The following is a 25,133-nucleotide window of genomic DNA, read 5'->3' as shown; positions in this document are numbered from 1 at the left end:
GATTAACGGGGATTGATCATTCTTTGAGAACTCAATTGTACCTCAACATGTTCACTCTTAACGCTCAACTTTCGGTGGGCTGGTGTTTGTACGTTCATCTTTGTACTTACTCAAAGTCATCCCAAGTCTGCATCTTCATCCGATTTTTCCACCTATATTATGGTCGGGCACTATTAAAAATGAACCCAGAGGAGGGTTGTAATGTAGGCGGACTTTTTAGTGGTAAGTGGTTAATATTAGGAACTCAAGTCCAAATACTGATTTTGGTGATTGCATCATCTTTTTACCATTTTGTCCTAGCAAACATGAAAGATAGATTTTGAAATTGCTCGGGTGGAGCTCGAAAATGCCTATTTTGCTCTCTATTTTTGCTTTATTTATTTTTCTTTTCTTTTTATTCGAGAGCGGCACAAAAACGATTTCAAAGATTATTTGCGTTTTCTTGCTAGAGACTTAGCTTGTTTCTGATCTTTTTGATGCATTTGATTTTGCTATTCGAACAAGAGGAAAAAGGGTTACGTGTTAAAAGGGTGCTAGCAAAGAAGTGGGTTAATAGGCTCGAGGGGGCTTCCTAGAGGTTTATGAAAACGAAGAAAAATAATTAAGAAAGGATTAGCCTAAGTGGGTTCGTTTTATCATCTACTGCCCTTCTTACCAAAACAAGTATACTTAACCCGGTATTAAATGTAAACTCTATGAGTTCAGTGAAGCCAAAGCCCTCAAAATGTTGTGAAGAAAAATAGAGTTCTCGTACGAACTCTTTTAGGATCAAAATACCTCACATAAATTTCGGGTTTATTTGTATACTTTCAAGTTCCTGTAAAATTTTCAAAAATCTCTTTTTAATTTTCACTATGGGGGTAACTCGTGGGTTAGGACTCAATGCTTTTGTTAAGTGCGAATCTCGACTATGCGTAAATTTCCTAGCTTTGAAACCAAGACTTATACTTCTTAATTAGACTGATCCTTTGTATTTTAACGTTTTTACTTTTAAGGACAAGTAACAGAACTTTTAATTAATCTCCGAGGGAGGTGATGTGTCGAAAAAAAAATTGAACCAATAAATTACTTTAATTATTTTGTTAATTTTTTATTTTTTATTTTTTGTTTTTGTTAGTGCAACACAAACTACTAGTGCGGGGTTGCACGGCCCTCCGCGTGACTCTAAAAAGACGTTAATTCCAAAAACGTCGCAAATTAAGACAAGACAAAAATAAAAACACAAAATAAAAGGATTATTGTATGTTAACAAAGACCCTGCAGAAAGAGGACAGGGCTCCACGCTCATACGAAGAAGTTTTCTGGGTTATCCCTAATTCATTAACAATGGCTGATAATTCAGATTTGGTTCGGTGTCGGGGCCTGACGGGTTCACTTGAGCTTTTTACCAATCATTCTGGGACATCATTGAGAGTGATGTGATTGCCGTAGTTCAAGGGTTTTTTGAAACAGGAGCCATAACACCAGGCTTAAACTCTAGCATCATGGTTCTTTTACCAAAAGTCGAAGAAGCAATGTCAGTGGAGCAGTACAAGCCAATTGCCATGAGTAATTTTGGATATAAAATTATCGCAAAGATTCTGGCTGATCGTCTTGCGCAGGTAGCCTCCCGGATTGTGTTTATTAATCAATACGGTTTCATCCCGGGCAGTAGTATACACCAATGCATAGCAATTGCTTCAGAGGGCACGAATATGCTTAATAAAAAAATTCTATGGAGGGAATATGGCTCTAAAGATTGACATACGGAAAGTTTTTGATACGATGGATTGGAACTTCATGCTTGTTGTGCTTGAAGCTTTTGGGTTTTCTTTGCAGTTCAGAGATTGGATACTCAATATCCTCTCCTTAATCAGGATCTTAATTCTAAGCGGGGCTGCTACATCTGGCTATTTCAGTTGTTCTAGAGGCATCCGTCAAGGAGATTCCCTATCTCCGTTACTATTTGGCATTGTTGAGGATTTCTATAGCCGCTGGCTATCACATCTTCATGATACTAGGGAATTACAGGCTATGGGCTATTTAATTACATGTAACTTCCCAACGCATCTACTTTATGCAGACGACGTCCTACTTTTCTGTCAAGCAAGTATAGCTAACATCAAATCCATCAGGAAGCGATCTTATTATACGGTACCTTATCAGGTCAGCAGGTCAATTGGCAGAAATCGAAAATTTTTCTAGGTACCAATATCTCTGACAGACATGGATTGCGACTAGTAGATCATATTGGTATGTGTAAAGGCTCCCTCCCCTTCCGATACCTTGGAGTTCCCCTTTTTATTGGCGTTCCACGAACCATGCACCTCCTCAGTTTAATGGACAAGGTGCTTGCCCAGTTTTTCTAAGTGGAAGGGCGACCACCTCTCTATGGCGGGTCGGATTGCTCTAGTAAACTCAGTTATACTTGGAAGCTTTATACATTCATTTATTGTCTATAAGTGGCCGGCTGCTATGCTAAAACATCTATCCTGATGCATCAGAAATTTCATCTCGACCGGTTCTATAGATGTCAGGAAACTCGTGGTGACTCCTTGGAAGATCTGCTGCCAGCCGCTTACTAAAGGACGTCTTGGTATAAAAAACCTTTGCACTCTTAATGCCTCTATGCTTGGGAAGATGGAGTGGGGGGTGCTTAAATCAGATACCCTATATTTTGGGCTTTTGAGATCTCGTTTCCTCTATGCTTCTAAGCCACGCGACGTGATAGTAAACTCTATAATTTGGGGATCCAAAAAGCAAGTGTATCACATGTTGGAGTCTAATTATATCTGGTGGATTGGCCGCCGATCACAGCTCAACTTCTGGAATAGTGCCTGGTTAAATCCTATAGTTGGCACGCTCATCGGTTTATCTCTGAAGGAGCAACGACGCTGATTGGATAGGGTAGACGATTACCTCACTGATAGAGGATGGGAGAGCCTACCTGCTTTACCATAGGATATTGTTAACCGAATATAAACGGTCAGTAGAAGCACAGATTCAATCGATGTTTGCATATGGGCACCATCCGTCAAAGGTGTGTTCAATACCAAACTATTCTACACTTGGCTACGTCCGCTGGTTAATCCTCCACCATGGCGAAACTTCATTTGGGCAAAGTATATACCACGTGCGAGATCACTGGTCTGCTGGCGGGCCGTGCAGGGAGGCCTTCTGACAAATGACAAGCTTTGCGAAAGAGGGCTGGTAATGGTTTCTAGATGCTGCTTGTGTGAATCCTCTGCGGAAACCACGACTCATGTATTAATCACTTGTCTCTTTGCAACTGAAATCTGGCGAGGCCTTAGCAATTTATTCGACCGTAACATTCATACTAGGTCCAGCCTCGATGATTCGATCACAACTGCCACAAAACAACGGTTTAGCTCTCAAACAACTACTCTTTAGGCTGCTCCTATAGTAAATGTTGTCTGGATAATATGGTTCGCCAGAAACAAGTGCATTTTTTAAGACAAACGTCTGTCCATCTTCATATCACTGCGAAAATTATGGCACTCGATTAGAGAGGCAGCAGGCTTCAAAATCGGATCGTCCAGGAATTCTCTTGTGGAGGCGCAACTTATGCGGGAGCTTGGTATTGACAGGCTCTCTCAGAAAGCTCCACATATAACACCGGTATGCTGGCAACCGCCGCCAGCGAGATGGACTAAATTCAGAGGAGTTGACTCAACCACGCTCCGCGTAGACTGGAGTACGCCCCGCATGGTTGAGCTCCTGGAACTTAATATTTCATGGTTGTTTCTTCATGCCCCGCGTATACCTGGGGATGCCCCGCGTGGGTGAACTCTTGGAACATTTGTCACTATTTCACACCTTGCACGCCCCGCGTGCTATGCTCTACGCCCCGCGTGGTAGGTGTTGACTGTGTGGGAACGCGTAGGTTGACTACTGTGAGTTAGTGGGAATTGCTCTACGCCCAGCATGTAGTATTCCACGCCCCGCGTACCTGCTAGATTTATCAATTGTTCATTCTTAACCCGTACCTGCAAAATACGACTTCCGAGAACCGAATTAGCTTGATGTTTTATTCTTCTGAAATTAATCAAAAGTAAAGGGAATTCATTAAAAGCATAAGTTTTATTTTATTTTGTTATTTAATTGAAAACACACTTATTTTTGTAATTAAACTTAATTATTAGCTCAAAATTAAACCATAAATCATGCTAAAAGATAGGGACAAAACATCCCTATCAACCTCCTCGGACTTTAAAGTTTTACTTATCCTCAAGTAAAGAAAGTCGAAAGACAAGGGATTGAGACAATTAAGAAACAAACCTCCGGTTGGTTTAACCAAGTGCGTGATTTCAAAACCAAGGTTTTACGAAAAGTTTTCAATGAGCACTTATGTAAGTGGACGAGTGGCCAAACTTATTCGAAACCTCCATAATCAAACTTAATAGGCAAGATTAACGGGGATTGATCATTCTTTGAGAACTCAATTGTACCTCAACATGTTCACTCTTAACGCTCAACTTTCGGTGGGCTGGTGTTTGTACGCTCTTCTTTGTACTTACTCAAAGTCATCCCAAGTCTGCATCTTCATCCGATTTTTCCACCTATATTATGGTCGGGCACTATTAAAAATGAACCCAGAGGAGGGTTGTAATGTAGGCGGACTTTTTAGTGGTAAGTGGTTAATATTAGGAACTCAAGTCCAAATACTGATTTTGGTGATTGCATCATCTTTTTACCATTTTGTCCTAGCAAACATGAAAGATAGATTTTGAAATTGCTCGGGTGGAGCTCGAAAATGCCTATTTTGCTCTCTATTTTTGCTTTATTTATTTTTCTTTTCTTTTTATTCGAGAGCGGCACAAAAACGATTTCAAAGATTATTTGCGTTTTCTTGCTAGAGACTTAGCTTGTTTCGGATCTTTTTGATGCATTTGATTTTGCTATTCGAACAAGAGGAAAAAGGGTTACGTGTTAAAAGGGTGTTAGCAAAGAAGTGGGTTAATAGGCTCGAGGGGGCTTCCTAGAGGTTTATGAAAACGAAGAAAAATAATTAAGAAAGGATTAGCCTAAGTGGGTTCGTTTTATCATCTACTGCCCTTCTTACCAAAACAAGTATACTTAACTCGGTATTAAATGTAAACTCTATGAGTTCAGTGAAGCCAAAGCCCTCAAAATGTTGTGAAGAAAAATAGAGTTCTCGTACGAACTCTTTTAGGATCAAAATACCTCACATAAATTTCGGGTTTATTTGTATACTTTCAAGTTCCTGTAAAATTTTCAAAAATCTCTTTTTAATTTTCACTATGGGGGTAATTCGTGGGTTAGGACTCAATGCTTTTGTTAAGTGCGAATCTCGACTATGCGTAAATTTCCTAGCTTTGAAACCAAGACTTATACTTCTTAATTAGACCGATCCTTTGTATTTTAACGTTTTTACTTTTAAGGACATGTAACATAACTTTTAATTAATCTCCGAGGGAGGTGATGTGTCGAAAAAAAAATTGAACCAATAAATTACTTTAATTATTTTGTTAATTTTTTATTTTTTATTTTTTGTTTTTGTTAGTGCAACACAAACTACTAGTGCGGGGTTGCACGGCCCTCCGCGTGACTCTAAAAAGACGTTAATTCCAAAAACGTCGCAAATTAAGACAAGACAAAAATAAAAACACAAAATAAAAGGATTATTGTATGTTAACAAAGACCCTGCAGAAAGAGGACAGGGCTCCACGCTCATACGAAGAAGTTTTCTGGGTTATCCCTAATTCATTAACAATGGCTGATAATTCAGATTTGGTTCGGTGTCGGGGCCTGACGGGTTCACTTGAGCTTTTTACCAATCATTCTGGGACATCATTGAGAGTGATGTGATTGCCGTAGTTCAAGGGTTTTTTGAAACAGGAGCCATAACACCAGGCTTAAACTCTAGCATCATGGTTCTTTTACCAAAAGTCAAAGAAGCAATGTCAGTGGAGCAGTACAAGCCAATTGCCATGAGTAATTTTGGATATAAAATTATCGCAAAGATTCTGGCTGATCGTCTTGCGCAGGTAGCCTCCCGGATTGTGTTTATTAATCAATACGGTTTCATCCCGGGCAGTAGTATACACCAATGCATAGCAATTGCTTCAGAGGGCACGAATATGCTTAATAAAAAAATGCTATGGAGGGAATATGGCTCTAAAGATTGACATACGGAAAGTTTTTGATACGATGGATTGGAACTTCATGCTTGTTGTGCTTGAAGCTTTTGGGTTTTCTTTGCAGTTCAGAGATTGGATACTCAATATCCTCTCCTTAATCAGGATCTTAATTCTAAGCGAGGCTGCTACATCTGGCTATTTCAGTTGTTCTAGAGGCATCCGTCAAGGAGATTCCCTATCTCCGTTACTATTTGGCATTGTTGAGGATTTCTATAGCCGCTGGCTATCACATCTTCATGATACTAGGGAATTACAGGCTATGGGCTATTTAATTACATGTAACTTCCCAACGCATCTACTTTATGCAGACGACGTCCTACTTTTCTGTCAAGCAAGTATAGCTAACATCAAATCCATCAGGAAGCGATCTTATTATACGGTACCTTATCAGGTCAGCAGGTCAATTGGCAGAAATCGAAAATTTTTCTGGGTACCAATATCTCTGACAGACATGGATTGCGACTAGTAGATCATATTGGTATGTGTAAAGGCTCCCTCCCCTTCCGATACCTTGGAGTTCCCCTTTTTATTGGCGTTCCACGAACCATGCACCTCCTCAGTTTAATGGACAAGGTCCTTGCCCAGTTTTTCTAAGTGGAAGGGCGACCACCTCTCTATGGCGGGTCGGATTGCTCTAGTAAACTCAGTTATACTTGGAAGCTTTATACATTCATTTATTGTCTATAAGTGGCCGGCTGCTATGCTAAAACATCTATCCTGATGCATCAGAAATTTCGTCTCGACCGGTTCTATAGATGTCAGGAAACTCGTGGTGACTCCTTGGAAGATCTGCTGCCAGCTGCTTACTAAAGGACGTCTTGGTATAAAAAATCTTTGCACTCTTAATGCCTCTATGCTTGGGAAGATGGAGTGGGGGGTGCTTAAATCAGATACCCTATATTTTGGGCTTTTGAGATCTCATTTCCTCTATGCTTCTAAGCCACGCGACGTGATAGTAAACTCTACAATTTGGGGATCCAAAAAGCAAGTGTATCACATGTTGGAGTCTAATTATATCTGGTGGATTAGCCGTCGATCACAGCTCAACTTCTAGAATAGTGCCTGGTTAAATCCTATAGTTGGCACGCTCATCGGTTTATCTCTGAAGGAGCAACGACGCTGATTGGATAGGGTAGACGATTACCTCACTGATAGAGGATGGGAGAGCCTACCTGCTTTACCATAGGATATTGTTAACCGAATACAAACGGTCAGTAGAAGCACAGATTCAATCGATGTTTGCATATGGGCACCATCCGTCAAAGGTGTGTTCAATACCAAACTATTCTACACTTGGCTACGTCCCCTGGTTAATCCTCTGCCATGGCGAAACTTCATTTGGGCAAAGTATATACCACCTGCGAGATCACTGGTCTGCTGGCGGGCCCTGTAGGGAGGCCTTCTGACACATGACAAGCTTTGCGAAAGAGGGCTGGTAATGGTTTCTAGATGCTGCTTGTGTGAATCCTCTGCGGAAACCACGACTCATGTATTAATCACTTGTCTCTTTGCAACTGAAATCTGGCGAGGCCTTAGCAATTTATTCGACCGTAACATTCATACTAGGTCCAGCCTCGATGATTCGATCACAACTGCCACAAAACAACGGTTTAGCTCTCAAACAACTGCTCTTTAGGCTGCTGCTATAGTAAATGTTGTCTGGATAATATGGTTCGCCAGAAACAAGTGCATTTTTTAAGACAAACGTCTGTCCATCTTCATATCACTGCGAAAATTATGGCACTCGATTAGAGAGGCAGCAGGCTTCAAAATCGGATCGTCCAGGAATTCTCTTGTGGAGGCGCAACTTATGCGGGAGCTTGGTATTGACAGGCTCTCTCGGAAAGCTCCACATATAACACCGGTATGCTGGCAACCGCCGCCAGCGAGATGGACAAAGGTCAACACATACGCATTAGTCGAGGGGTGCCCGGGTTCAGCAAGTTGTGGAGCGATCTTTCGGGGATCACAAGGGCAGTTCCTCGGTGCATTTGCTTTCTCCATGGAGCTCACCTTCCCTTTCCTGGCAGAACTTGCAGCTGCTGTTTTTGCAATCAAAACAGCGTTATCCCGTGGATGGACTCAACTCTGGGTCGAAAGTGATTCGACAAACGTGGTTGGGATTCTTTGAAGTCGCTCAAATGACGTCCCTTGGTCAATCAAACAGGATTGGACATTTTGCCTACAAATTATCTCAATTAATCTGGTAGTTTCGCACATCTAGAAGGAAGGCAATCAGGTCGCCGACTCCTTAGCAAACTTTGGCAGAACGGTCAATGCTCCTATTTAGTGGGATGAGCTCCCCAATTTTTGCTCTTCTGCTTTTTTTTGCAACCTTTTGGGACGACATATTTACCGTTTCTCATAACTTTGTAAGCTTTATTCCGTTTTCTTTTCTTTTAATAATATTGGCCTTGGTACGAGGGGTTCTGCAGAGGTGCCGACCTAGTTGGGATGTCCTGTGTTCCAACCTGACATTCTCAATATTTACTCTTCCTCCTCCCGCAGCCACCATCTACATCACTCTCAATATTCTCCCTCCTCTATGTCTAGCTAGCAGATTGGGAATAAACAAGACAATAAGAAGCGCAATTCCATTTTTTACATTTCATTAGTGTCAACTTCTTCTTCATTTGAAACTCAGTTTTGACATAGTAATTTTCCACCGATGCTGGATTGGTAAAATCTGGTATCCAAGGTAACATCTATGTTTAAGTGTTAAATGAGGTTTTTGTGTCATCTTGAGTAGGGAGCAATTATTTAGATTCTTTTTTTCTGTTGTGGCATAATTAGAATGGGAAGCACGAAAACGTTGATGAATCAAAGTTTCTACGTTTCCACAAGATGTGGGAAACGGAAATGCCCGGAAACGGAAACGATCCGTTTCCGAGCACGTTTCTATAAATAAGGAAAATTAGAAACGCGTTTCCAAATTCAACTGTGTAAAACCTATTCGAATTCCAGATTCATGAACTGAAATTTGATTCCCTGATACGTTTAATCATCAGTTCAAAAGTCATTCTTTAAATCTATATAAACCTTACCTCTCTTAATTTCTTCAATTCGAATATTGAGACTGAATTTCAAAAATCGATCGATCTCCAGAAACGCAAACACAGGTATCTTCTTTCGCCTTCTTCGTTTTCTTCGTTTTCCTCTTCGTCTTCTGTTCTGCTGTGCGTTATGCGAATGTTGTTCATCTTTGTTTGTATGCCATTTTGAGTGCGATGGAGGAGATTTCTAGAAGGTTTTATTATTTATTATTTTTTTTGGGTAAAGTAAATGACGGTTTGATTATTTAGTTGGTGGGTTCAGGAAGGTTTGATTATATAGTGGATTTAGTGCTAATTTTTTAATATATAATAGATATGTAGTACTAAATTTTTTAAGATAAATTTATTAAGCAATAAGATACTAGTGGAGTTCATCAAAAAAAAAAAAAGATTCTGTTTTTTTAATATGTATTTGTTGTTTTGTTATAGCATTTTTTTTTTTGTTAAGAGATTTGTTGAGATGCTTATATATATATATATATATATATATATATATATATATATATATATATATTTGAGGATGATGATAGTTTAAAATTAGTTTATGTATTTATAATTTATAATTATTTTTATGTTTTTATCATACTTTTTAATATTTATAAATATGCCTCTATATTTTTAATATTTATAAATATGCCCCTATATTTTTAATATTTACACGTTTCCCCCACGTTTCCGTTTCCTATGTTTTAAAAAAATCGCGTTTCCCGTTTCCGTTTCCGTGCAGGCAGTACAGGTACCGTTTTCCAGATCTCTGTCTTGCTTTGAATTTGATTATTTTGACAATTTTCTGAAATCTTCTTTTCCTTCATGTTCAATGTTTTAGTTGATATCATGGCCATTAGATCCCAAAGAGAATAATTTCTTATATACGTAAAGAAACTCTTTATAACATGCGTTCCCCTTTTCCGACACGTTTCCATAATTACCCAAAATAAGAAACAGTGTCTCTCAATTTTTAAAAGGTTTTCCCTGCCTATTTCGATTAAAATTCTGCAAATTCAAACTTTCTATTTTACCGTTCCTATTCAATCTAATGTAAGGAAAATTGAATCATGCTATTTAGAGATAATTCTTTCCTTGTATCCTTCAATTTAAAGAACTTACCCATATTTCTTCCCCTATAATCTTTGTCTCTTAAATCTCGATTGAACTTGGACTTTCATCCTCTTGTTTTTTAATGTATTATTATATTTTTAATATTTATAAATATGCCTCCTATATTTTTAATGTTTACACGTTTTTTCATGTTTCTGTTTCCTATGTTTTTCAGAAATTATGTTTCCTAGTATCGTTTCCGTTTCAGTTTCCGTGTCCCCGTTTCCGTGCAACATAGGTAAAGTGTATTGATGTTTTCCAAAGAGATTTTGTTATAGTTTCCAAAGGCAAACGAGTTATTAAAGATTGGGATTTTAGGATTCACCAGCCTATTTTTACATTAATTGCAAGTCTCTTAAAGCCACTCAACTCTTATCTGAATTCCTGTAAAGTTGAAGCAGATACAAGTGTGATATGATTATTGGATGCAAAAGTAAACATTTCTATATTTTATATACTCATGAGGTTAGAACACTAGATGAGATGAAGGATTGAAAGCAAAATTAATTAAGGAAATGTCTTCATTAAACACTAATGGTTTGAAAAATGCGTTCTATTTCTTCAGATTTAGTGTTGACACTTGGTTAGTTTAGTTGCTTGATAGAGACAAGGAAGCAAGGTAAACGATGATTTTAACTTAGTTTAATTTTGTGCAGGAAAAACATGGTCCTCAAGAAACAGGAAGAAACTTCGTGTCAAGATGTGAGTGCATCAGCAAATCTTCAAGACACTGCCAAGAACAAAAAAGGATATTCTAGTACTGATTTCATAATGTGGCCGGCGAAAACCATACTCTTCTCTCTCTTGGTTTCTACAAGCTATGATTTTCTAGCTCCCTGTAAAAGGTCAGTTTTGTTCTTCTGATCCATTATCTTTTTTCCTACTTGTTATTATCTTTCTTTCTGATTTCTGTATTTGGGTTACAAGGGTTGCTTTCATTAATTAATTAATTTGATGCTTGGTTTATCTGAACCCTAAATCTGTAAAACTTAATCTAACATTTGAATGCTAATTCAATTTCATGGCTTCTTGTCCTTCTTTTTTCCTTGCTGGGAGATTGTATCTTTGAATTGGTTAGCATAGATTCATTTAGATTAGATTGGAGTTATAGAGTCCAGGAAGCTGATGTGTAAGCTATGGTTATGAACCCAGTGCATTGAAGGTACGTGATACTTGTTTCGTCTCGAAAGTTGGTCTGAATGTGATGCTTCTTTGAGTGGCTATTGTTTTGGGCTTTTAACTTGTTTTAGTGTTTATTATTCAGAATGTAACTGAAGTTCTTGGTCTATCATATTGGGTTTAAGAGAATACTCCTACACTTTCACTTTCTCTTATAAAATATAGGAATGAAGAAGAGTTTCTCTTCACTCTTTAAAATCCCAAACAAATTTAAAATCAAAATTAGTTGAAATCTAAACTAAAAGAAAAAGACATGCAACCAAGTCCTCAGTAATATTGAGTTTGTTATTTGTTGTAGTCATCACTACATGTTAGTTTTTCTTTCTATTGAATTATCTTTTGTTTTTCAGAATTTTGATTTCATATATAATGATAAAATTTACACTTGAACAATGTTGTAGAAAAAGGAGGAGATGGTGATGAGATAATATCTTTTGTTTGGAAGAAATGTGCAGATTGCAACGATGAGAGAAAATGGCATTGTGAAACTCGTTGTGACTGTATCAAGGATCGATGTCTGAGCTCTCCTAAAATATCTAAGCTCGACTCTCCAATCATAATTGATAAACATCATCCTTCTTCTACTCGGACTCTTTTTACTTTCTTTACCCTGTATGTATGCATATGTCGCTTGCACCTCATTTTCGAACTCGAAGGAGTTGCCAAACTTTGAAGCAATGACACTACATCAGCATTATCATCTAGATAGTATGTAGACTTGTTTGGTTTTTGTCCAACTTTATGTATGTTTTATGTGTTTCTGAGTAGACTTTGAATGTATATATGTGATGCACAAATATTGGAACCAAAATGGAATTTTGCATCTCCAAAACCAAATGGCTTGAAATAGACAATTGGTTATGGGTCATTAACTCATTCTGTTTCTACACATTTTATTAATTTTTTTTTTGTTTCGGACGAGACCATATAAAAGGAGAACTTATATGATGGACCGGGTGTAATAGACCCAACCAATGAAAAAAAAAGAATCATGCTATCTCATTAGGAGATGATTGGTGTAAGGAAAAAGGGGCACAATTATCACGTTTCTATTGGCAATATCCAATGCACTAGGACCATAGTAGAATTTCTCATATAAAAATCTAATAATTCTATGCTACTTATCGGATGCCATAATCAATTGAATTTTATAACTGTACCTATTCCTACTGCATAATATGGTATCAAATGCTAAGAGAGTGACACCGCAACTTTATTAGGTGTCAAACATATATATTTTGTTCAATATATGTGCCTTTTAGAAAACAATATTTTAAGAAACTTTTTTATTAAAACAATATTTTATGGATTTTCTTTTTAGATTTTGAGACTTTAATTTATTTCAAAAAACATATATAAATATTTGATTGAAAAATTAGATAAATTAGAAAAACAATTTTGTGTCTACATAAATTGTGAATCATGCTTGTAGGATTTATTTAAGTATGACATTGGACCTTTCAAGCAATTTTGCTGATAAATTGAATCAAATTTGTAAATTTTTGTTGGTTTTTTTGTAACCATATTAACAAGACACTAAATATTTGAAACTGTTAAAAAATTGATTAATTTATATATACTAGATTTAGTTTTTAGCATTTTAATAGAATTTTTTGATATTTAGAATGTTGGAAATAACATTTAAATACCAGGGAAACGAGTTTTTCTAATTTTGATTAGGTAAAACTAAAATTGATCTTACTAGAAATGTTAGGGTTTAATTTACCATGTTTAATATGTTAAGCCTAAATCTACACTTTCTATTAGTGCTAAATTTGGTTTTTATTCTTGAGAAAACAGGCCCATGCTTTTTCATTAAGTTGTTGTTAAAACAATATTTTTAAGATTTTCTTTAAAAATAATTTCAACACTTTAACTTTACTCAAAAAATTATTAATTGGATTAAAAAATAAAAATTAGATTAAAAAATTGAAACTCCATGCATTTTTAGAAAATATACTATTTTATCTTTCTTTTTTTTTGTTTGAAACCCGGTACATTTCAGGGAATTGAACAAAACCTAATTATCTCAGCATCATTTTTGTAAATAAGTAATATCATTTCTCTCTGCTAATAGTCCCCAAAAATTTTGAGCAAAAATTTTGTAAATAATTACTCTACCATTAAGATTTGATGTAAAATAAAAAATATACATTTGTGGTAGCTTGAAAGTTATTACTTGACCACCACATTATCATCATTATATTTAATCGTCAAATAACCAATCATGTATACATGATTTTTTTTTTAAATATTGTTCTATGTTATGGAGTGTTGGGAAGTGAAACACTGTCACATTCCTAAGATGTTTATGGTGTAGATGTGCATGTTGAGATTGATGTGTGAGAAAAGATCGGGTGAGTAATGAAATAATTAGACAAAAGTATGAGTTACATCTGTTGAGAATAAAATGAGGAAAAATCGACTAAGTTGGTTTGGCCATGTAAGACAAGAACGCTTAATGCCCGATTAGGACGACTGAAGAGTGGCAAAGGGATGTAGTGGTGAGGGTAGGTGAAGACCTAAGCAAACTTGGAGGAGGGTGATCGAGAGTGATATGAGTTTATTGGGGATTGGGGGAAATATGGTAGTGGATATGACTGAATGGATGGAGAGAATTTGTGTCGCTGATACGACTTGATTTCATGGTTTTATGTGATGATTTATGTTAGCCGATCCCAAATCATTTCGGGACTAAAACTTTGTTGTTGTTGTTGTGCATAGCTATAATCAAAATTCTCGTTCACAAAGTAAAGTATTTTTAAACCATTTATTAACATAGATTGCTTTAATTTTCAAAATCTATAGCTAGTTGTACATTTATACCAACTAAAATTATTTTTTAGTTAGACACAAAAATAATCCTTTAATTTCATGTTTAGGATAACTTTAGTCCTTGTCTCTTTATTTTGATATCGTTGTATTTCCTCAAAATATTGTCAATAATTTGTTGGAGTGTGGAGCTTCAAAGTTTAGTGAATTAATATGGGGAGTTTATTTTATGCTCTTGTTTTGAAGCTTGGATCATTTTGGATAATGCTTTTTTAGGGTTGCAAATCAACAATAAGTAGTGAATGTGTGGCTATGCTTTTGTTGATTTATGCCTTGTGGGAACACTGCAGATTTATGCCTATTACTACGGACATATGGTACAAAACTGTATCAACCTGAAACAAATTTTCAATTTAAAAACCTTATGTTAGATTAGGGATCAAGAAATTGTTTTCCCTCTATTAATGAAAAGGTACATCTTTACCTGTAGACAAAATCTTAGACCCACGTTTGCAAATTTTGAATGCATAAGAACGTCTTTGCAAATGGTTATATCGTACCTGGAATGAGTTATAGACCCATTTGTATCTATCAGTCCGATATATGCCACCGCCACCTATGTGGTTGCTAAGAAAACCAAGAAGTGCTTCTATCTCATGTGGCTCAAGTGGTGCCACTTTGTTCCTCCCAATCCATACCAGATTGAATTTCTGCACTGATCAAGAACAAACTTCTTGACACTCAAACCAGGTTCTCCTTCATTAGCACCAACAGCTTGACGAATCTTCTCCTTCAATTTCTCTCTCCTAGTAACCGAAATTTGCAGGCAATTTCACCTTCATTAAGGACACCATCTTTTTCACGAAAGCCCATTCAAAGCCCATTCTGGCTAACCTTTGTGAACACAACCTGCTTCACTACCATTGGACAATACTAGTCAAAATCACTAGCATGCTCATCATCAACATAGAGTGGTTTTTGCTTGAGATATCAGGGGAACAAGAGACGGATAAAGAGTACCAACTAAAGCAGCAAAGAGAAGTTGATCTTGGCGATTCCAGTTTTGTAGTTTTGGATTAGGTTTTTCAACATTGTTTAAAGTGACAGTAGGGCTGGGAGAAGGATTTGTGCCATCAACAAATTCATATAGATCGTGCACAATCAATATGGCTTAGATTTGCATATTCCATGAGAGATAGTTTGTAGTGAGTTGAATGGTACGTTGAATATTGATATAGATAAAAGGTTTAGTTGGATCATTGAGATTGAGAATTTGGGAATTTTGATTAGAGGAAGAGGAATTAAGAAAAGAGAGCGGATCGAAGGGCTCTCATACCATATAGAGGAATATGGAAGAAGTGATTGTTCATTGATGATAATCAAATGTATAAATAGAAAATACAACCCTAAAGAATATATCTGAGATAAGATAGACTTAATTGCAACAAACAGATGTACAACCGGAAAATAAGAAGATAAATACAAAAAAAAATAGTAGAATAAAATATCTTAACAAACAAATATGTACTAGGTGGATTCAAGCTATCTCCTGAGGTCGGCTATTTGTCTATCTCTCTCAGCAAGATCTTAATTATCTCACTCCTTCATCTTTACAACATCTGCAATGTATATTTTGTTGTTGTCTTTATTTACTTATTGCCATAACTACAGTGGTTCGTAGGGTGCTCATTTTAACACTGTGGTTGGAGGTAATTTTTTAAGCCAAAAATTAGTCACATTTGGTGCCAACAAGATTTGTAAAAGACCAAAAATATCATATATGGGAATAATGACAGTAAATTGCACTATTCCTATATGTTTTATACATTTCTTACAATGGGATGGAATGGTTTTGAGACCATCAAATGTTTCTACAGAAGAAGACTATTACATGTCTGAATAGAGCCCAAATGAGAAAGAATAAGGTTTACATCTTTCAAGAATCAATGTGGGAAGACACTTGCTCATCTGTGTTGCACCTCCATTTCAAACATGAAGGAGTTGCCAAACTTTGAAGCATTGGTTGGAAATCAGCAGTATCATTTATGCTTGCTTGGTTTTTTGTCCAACAGTGCATCCAAAGATCTCAAGAGCCGAAGAACATGACAAACTTGAAGCTATTTTTTTATATGCTTTCAAACAGGTCGTCATTGGATCTGCTACAAGCCTTTCCTGAATATTAATTCAATAATGTTAGACCTAAGGAACCGATAGTGATAGCAAAAAGGAAATCGGTAAACAACTCGGCACACCCTAATAAATATTGAATTTGCTAGAGCAATATTTCAATTTGAAAGACTATATTTTATCATATTACTATTCCTATGGGTGTGTGACCAAGAGGTCACGAGTTCGAGTCTTAGGAGCGGCCTTTTGCCAAATAAATTGGCAAAGGGAAGGTTTGCCCCCAGTACACCCTTGTGGTGGGACCCCTCTCCGGACCCTCGCTCAGCGGGGACGCGTAGTGCACCGAGCCGTCCTTTATTACTATTCCTATGGTAATGAATTCTACGAATAGAATGAACATAAATAGCACTAGCAATGGATTTTTGGTTAAATTTCAAAAACTTACCCCAATTTTGTAAGTTATCCCAAATTTGATTGTTCAAAGATGTAAACGTTGTTCTTTCTCATTTGAGCTTCATTCAGACATGTAATAGTCTTATTATGTAGAAAGATTTGATGGTCTCAAAAACATTCCATCCTGTTGTAGGAAATGTATAAAACATATAGGAATTGTGCAACATATCATCATTATTCCCATAATTATTCATGTTTGTTTTGTGTATTTTGATCATTTGAAGACTATCAATTGTGATAGTACTGCTCCTACATTCCACCTCCTCCTGTCATGCCTGATATTAGCCACAATGACCTGATCAATACGATCAATTAGGAAATAAAAGTTACCAGCAAGCAAACACAGATGATCCTGAAAATAATTTTGTATGGGTTTATGAATGTCACTTGATTGTCCTTGAGCAGATGCTGATTTAGGAATCAAAACCTGATCGTGTTGCGCTATCTGTTCGCCAAGGGAACACTTTCCACAGATGCACCGAGGATAAGAAGAGGTGGGCATCATAAATGGCACCAAAAGCTTTCTTAATTACAACTTGCCTTAGCTAAGTTGGTATTAAATACTAAGAGATTGACAAACTTTGAAAGAAATTGCTTCATGTGTCCTTTTACGTGTCCCCTTGCCTCAGCTAAGTTGCTCCGTGTGTCCTCAAACTTGGAAAAAAAATTTGCTGTCTGAACCCATATGTCCCCTTAGGTGTCACCTTTTATTTTTTACATGTGTAATTTTCATGATAATCATATTTAATTTGTTAACTTCTGTTAAACCTATGAATCAACATTCTGTTTCAAGGATTAATGTGATTAGCTTGTAATTCAGGTACCATGCATCATCTTTCTCTTCTGATTAGGGTTTTCTTATGAGATGTCACACCCGACCCTAAACGACCTCAATCGGCATCGGGCGTGCAATACAAAGATCATAATCAATACTTAGAAGTCTCCAATTTATCCAACGCCATTATATTACAATTGAACTACCAAAGTTCTAACCATAATTCTCACAATAAGCAGCCAACTTCCAAACCCCGCCTAAACGGTCGGTAACCCTCTATACATCCTGTAGTTTCTCACCTAAAAACATTTAAAAACGTGAGACAAAAATCTCAATAAGAAACTATCAGCTACAAAAACCAACTTTATTTAACATAGCTACATATATACCTTCATAAAGGGATTTAATCAAAACCTTATCAAATATACTCAAAACTTAAGTTGATATAATTTTATCAAACCAATGCATAATCAAATAAATGTTTTATCAAATCAACTTGTAATCAAATAAGTGTTTTATCAAACCAAATCGTATTCAATCAAACGTAAAACTTATATCAAAATCAATCATAACCGAAAACATAGTCCAAATGAACTTAAAACATTGTATCCATCCTCGAGTTTCTCCCCTTAAGTATCAATCAATAACCACATATATAGTCGAGACGTCTCTTAACATTGCCTATCCCATATGGTCTTACCCGACACTTCTTTGTCATACCCAATAGGTCTTTCACACTATGTACACAGGCCATGTCCCTCACTGAACATGGTCTTCAAATATAAAACCACCGATCCGGATAACTCTCGATGGATATAAAATCATAAAATCATAACGTGCTCAAATTTCCTTTCACAATCAAATTTCAAACTATTCCATACTCATAAATCATTTGGCTTCAATTAGCCCTTTTGTATCATAAAAATCATATTTGGACTTCAATCCAAAATAATAACAACGATAACCGCAACAGATTTCTCAATCCAAAAACAATTCATAAGAAATCATCAAATTCATTTTGTTCAATATAGATATATATTGAAACCAAAAACATATATGTATATATGTAAATCAACCAAATTAAGCCTTAAATCAACATAATCAAGTAAAATCTGAAATTCACATAGAAGCATAATCAATAGCTTCATTTGAACCGTAATTTCACAATAAAAAGCAAAATCATGAAAAACCCCAATTTTACAAAATTCCTGCATAACCCTAAAATATCAATTTCTGAAAAATTCTTTGATTATATATATATCTATATACATAAAACTCAAAATATAGTTGATAGTTACTTACATTGGTCACTAATCGAAGAAAATACACCTGTCCAATTCGCCTTTAAATCCTGTCTAAGCCGTTTCCCCTCCAAACATTGCCGAAACTCAAAAACTCTTCGGTTAGGACTTAGATCTATACATAAGGATGCTATGGTTCCAATTTCAAGTGATTCGGATGATCGAATCTCCGTAAATCAAAGAAACGGTGGAGAAACGGTCGAAGAACGATAAAAATGACGAAGAAGATGAAGAGGCAGAAAGAAAAGGAACAAAAACAAAAAAAAGAATAAAGATGATCATCATCACCGTTTCTCATCATATATATATATATATATATCCAAATGGAAAAAATCAAGTTTGATCCTCCATCTACTTACATTGGTCACTAATCGAAGAAAATACACCTGTTCAATTCGCCTTTAAATCCTGTCTAAGCCGTTTCCCCTCCAAACATTGCCGAAACTCAAAAACTCTTCGGTTAGGACTTAGATCTATACATAAGGATGCTATGGTTCCAATTTCAAGTGATTCGGACGGTCGAATCTTCGTAAATCAAAGAAACGGTGGAGAAACGGTCGAAGAACGATAAAAATGACGAAGAAGATGAAGAGGCAGAAAGAAATGGAACAAAAACAAAAAAAAAGAATAAAGATGATCATCCTCACCGTTTCTCATCATATATATATATATATATCCAAATGGAAAAAATTAAGTTTGATCCTCCATCTTTATATAATCTTTTAAAAATTATCTTAATTTTTAATTTACACATAAAACCCTCAATGTAACTCCAAACTTTTCTTATTGAGATTTTGCTTTTTATTGTGAAATTACGGTTCAAATGAAGCTATTGATTAGGCTTCTATGTGAATTTCAGATTTTACTTGATTATGTTGGTTTAAGGCTTAATTTGGTTGATTTACATATATACATATATGTTTTTGGTTTCAATATATATCTATATTGAACAAAATGAATTTGATGATTTCTTATGAATTGTTTTTGGATTGAGAAATCTGTTGCGGTTATTGTTGTTATTATTTTGGATTGAAGTCCAAATATGATTTTTATGATACAAAATGGCTAATTGAAGCCAAATGATTTATGGGTATGGAATAGTTTGAAATTTGATTGTGAAAGGAAATTTGAGCACGTTATGATTTTATGATTTTATATCCATCGAGAGTTATCCGGATCGGTGGTTTTATATTTGAAGACCATGTTCAGTGAGGGACATGGCATGTGTACACAGTGTGAAAGACCTATTGGGTATGGCAAAGAAGTGTCGGGTAAGACCATATGGGATAGGCAATGTTAAGAGACGTCTCGACTATATATGTGGTTATTGATTGATACTTAAGGGGAGAAACTCGAGGATGGATACAATGTTTTAAGTTCATTTGGACTATGTTTTCGGTTATGATTGATTTTGATATAAGTTTTACGTTTGATTGAATACGATTTGGTTTGATAAAACACTTATTTGATTACAAGTTAGTTTGATAAAACATTTATTTGATTATGCATTGGTTTGATAAAATTATATCAACTTAAGTTTTGAGTATATTTTATAAGGTTTTGATTAAAAACCTTTATGAAGGTATATATGTAGCTATGTTAAATAAAGTTGGTAAATTTGTCCTCAAAATTCATATCTTAATTATTTCCTCAAACACTATTTAAATCAAATCATGAACTCGAATATATTCTCTCACTTTACTTCTCATTGCTCACTAATCTCAATTATCAACTCATCATATCATTTCAAAGTCTCCTAACCTTACTTCACATCTGAGATACATATATTTTTCAGCCAACTATTAAACTCTCAAATATCAATTCCAAATCATACTGAGGAAAAAATCAAACAAAAACCAAATTCTGGTTTAAAGCTAAAATGACCAACATATGCCGTTTTCAGCATAACTTTTTCATACGGAGTCCGATTAAGGCGATTCAAAAATCATTGGAAACGTAAGATAATAATAATAAAGAACTTTCATTTAGGACTCTATGACAGATTCAGCCTCTATCTGGTCGAAAAATGCATCATAAGATTCAGATGCGAATCTGATTCTCCCGCAGCACCTCTATAGACAATTCTCTATTATCTCTAGCTCAAAGTGATAATTTACTTATATCTCATATATATATGACACCCAATATTTTACTAACCATCAAATCTCATTTCTACCCCTCATCAGCTAGTTACTCAATTCTCGAAAAATTTCAAATTATTTCTTAGCTTGCACCAAATATTCCTCCATTACTATCGATTATTTCTTAGCTATCACCAAATATTCATATTCCTCAATTAAACCTTAGGTCCGAAGAATTTAACCAAGAGCTCTGATACCAAACTGTCACACCCGACCCTAAACGACCTCAATCGGCATCGGGCGTGAAATAGAAAGATCATAATCAATAGTTAGAAGTCTCCAATTTATCCAACGCCATTATATTACAATTGAACTACCAAAGTTCTAACCATAATTCTCACAATAAGCAGCCAACTTCCAAACCCCGCCTAAACGGTCGGTAACCCTCTCTATATCATGTACTTTCTCACCTGGTATAAATTCTAGAAATTTAGACACTGACGTGACATGAGATTTCTATTTCGATCAGATTTTTTCCCTGTTCTATTTGGATCAAACAAGGCAACGAGGCAACTGCTAGCCTGCTATGGGGAGAAATGCAGATTTTTCCTTCTTCATTTAGAGAACTGCATAACCAAATAAGTTCAACTTTGCAATTGTTCCCTACAATGTATCATCTTAAACGAAAACAGCAATAATATGAAACAATTGTATATTTCTTTGTCTGAATTATAATGAACCACTTAAGTAACTCGAGCAGAAAAATGCTAATCACAATGATCACAAACATGTATAAGATGAGTTTCATCTCCAAAAACACAATATGGTTAAAAAGGAAATCACAGTATTTCGGGCAAAACAAAACTGCAAAGAACTTGGTAAAAATTTCATCAATCAATACATTAGAGTAATACATTATTAGATTAGATTCCTAATTTGGATAAAATTATTTCATTGTATGTGTCAATGGAACTAACAATACTTATTTCAATGGTTTCCTTCATTAGAGTATTAGAATTTTTAATATTCATTTTCATAGTGTTGAAGATGGAGAAAAAAATTATCCTCGTTCTTGGAAATGGATTGGGACAGTAATAGTTATCTTCGCTTCATAAGGATTTCCAACCAAATGGGTTCGGACAGTAATAGTTATCCTCATTCTTGGAGATGGGTTGGAACAATAATAGTAAACCTTCATGTCACACATCAATATTCATATGTCAAACTTACAAGTTTTTGTTTTTATTTTATTTTTGCTTTATGGGGTATTGAAATATGACATTTAGATGTTCTGTACAAAAATTACAATTAAATATAAGTGGTGAGTAAAGGAATAATATAAAAATATATATTAAATACAAAATGTTAAATATATAAACTAATTGATTCATATACAGAAACATGGCTACTAATTGATGCATATACAGAAACATAGCCTCCCCAATCGCATATATCTGCATATCTCCATAATCATGGTATTCTTTTATGGCCGTCCAGTCCTGTGGCCTGCGTATCTTTCACCTTTGGAAGAGCGGTGGCGCTGCCTATACTTTCTAGAAAATGGTTGTATAGTCTCTCTCATTCATTTGATGCTATACAAATTCGTGTCTACAAATTCCTGGGAGTCATTTTTAGTTTGTTTCTCTAATCTCCCAATTCAATTTTTTTTTCACTTCTGAAGTTTGTTTCTCCTTATCATGTTCCTATTCCTATGGTAGCGAATTGTAGGAAAAATAATCCTAAATAGCACTAGCAAAGGATTTTTGGTTAAATTTCAAAACATTACCCCAATTTTGTAATTTATCCCGAATTTGAGACATGAAATATGTAATCTAGTTGTTTCTCATTTGAGCTCCATTCAAACATGTAATAAACATAGGAACATTTGATGGTCCCAAAAACATTCCACCCCATTGTAGAAATTGTATAAAACATATAGGAATTGTGTAACATATCATCATTATTCCCATAAGTGTTATCCCTATTTCTTTCGAGTACTTTGATCCTTTGAAGAATATCAATTGTGTTAGCACTGCTCCTACATTCCACCACCTCGTGTCATGCCTGATTTTAGCCCCAATGACCTGATCATACCATTGGAAATAATATCAAGCATGGCACAATGTGGTGGAATGTAGGAGCAGCGCTAACACATTGATATTCTTCAAAAGATCAAAATACTCGAAAGAAACAGGAATAACACTTATGGGAATAATGATGATATGTTGTACAATTACTATATGTTTTATACATTTCCTACAATGGGGTGGAATGTTTTTGAGACCGTCAAATGTTTCTACAGAAAAAGACTATTATATGTCTGAATGGAGCTCAAATGAAAAAAAGAAAAGTTTTACATCTTTCAAGAATCAAATTTGGACTAAAAAATATTAATTGTGTTAGGGCTGCTCCTACATTCCACCTCCTCCTGTCATCCATGATGTTAGCCCCACCCCTGACCTGATCAAAGACAAGATATGATCGATTATCACTTCTCTTACATTTGTATCATATATAATATTGATATCGATAATATCACACATTTTTGACATAACAACCCGAAATTATCATCTTTACTTATTTTCTACTTTATTGAGGAAAATTCTAAAAAGTGTCTACAAAGAGAAAAACTAAAAAGATACTTACTATTAAGAGTTGGTTTGATTGCACCTTATTTACAAGATCCCGCTAAGTCTTGAGAGACTCTCCTAAAATAGCAAACAATATTTTTCATACAATTTCAAATCAATTACTCCATTTCTCTAATTATGTGCCAACTTATTGTTTATTGGGGTAGCCAATTTCAACTACAGCAAAACTCTATCACTGGGGTAAGCCAAGGCGTAAAATAAACTCACCAGTGAAGCAAATAAAAGAAGTAAAAACAGCAGCAAACTTGATTACCAAATGATAATTTTGTATGAGTTCACGAGTATCACTTGATGTGCTTGAGGAGATGCTGATTTAGGAATCAATACCTGATGACATTTACACGGATGCACCTAGGAGAAGAAGAGGTGATGGCACCGAAAGCTTTTTTATTTGTAACCGTTCATTTTTTTCTTTTTTTCTTAGGAAAACCGTTCTTATTACATCAGCTAAGTTGGTATTAGGAAAAAAAATTGCTTCATGTGTCCCCTTAGGTGTCCCCTTGCCTCAGCTAAGTTGCTCCATGTGTCAAACCATGAAAAAAATTTGCTGTCTTATATTTAATTTGTTAAAGTCTGTTAATTTCTGTTAAACCTATGAATTAAAACTCTGTTTAAATGATTAATGTGATTAGTTTGTTATTCAGGTACCAGACATCATCTTTCTCTTCTGATTAGGGTTTCTCTTGTGAGATTTCTATTTCGATCAGATTTTTTTCCTGTTCATGGTCCCTTGATTAGCGTTGTACTGCTCAAGTGCAAGATTGAAAATTTATTATTGATTGGAAAATTAAAAACTCATTAAGTTTCTTGCATTTAATTCCATGATTGGCATCAAGGTCAATCTTATAATTACATGATTGGTATTGGTTCACCAAATGATACATAAAGAGTTTGTGCTTAGAGCACTATCAAATAAGCTTCATATCTACGTCAATGGAGAGTCAAGTTTATCTTTTTTTTATCCTGGATGTGAGTGAATAAGTGGTGAATGTTTTGTTACTGAGTGCACATTCAACAACATTTTTTTTTTTTTGATTAAAACGGAGGACTGGGAACGGAATTCAGAAATCACAACTATGTTGGCACCCCTGAAGGACCACCCCCAGAACCCAAATTGAATAAAAGAATAAAAAATGAGTAATACAGCCAAGTTCGATCAGGTAAAACGAAATGTTGTCTAACCTGAAAAATTGAAAGCTAATAAGGTATTACAAAAAGAGGGGGGAGAATCCCACCAAGTGATCCCGGTAGATGAACAGGCATAATTGGCTAAGGCGTCGGCAACTTCATTGTAACCATTATAAGCTGACAGTCCTGCCATTCTGAGTGTAGAATCCACGAAATAGCAAAACAGTTACGCCGTAAGCAAGTCACCACATACGTTGAGTCAGATTCGAGCCAAATTGAATTCCACCCACGACTCTGCACTTGCTTAATGGAAAATAGAGCAGCTCTCAGCTCCGCAACATGGACAAGTGTGTC

This window comes from Euphorbia lathyris, chromosome 8 (genome assembly GCF_963576675.1).
Source record: "Euphorbia lathyris chromosome 8, ddEupLath1.1, whole genome shotgun sequence".
Lineage (NCBI taxonomy): Eukaryota > Viridiplantae > Streptophyta > Magnoliopsida > Malpighiales > Euphorbiaceae > Euphorbia > Euphorbia lathyris.
This window is presented reverse-complemented; position numbering follows the sequence as displayed.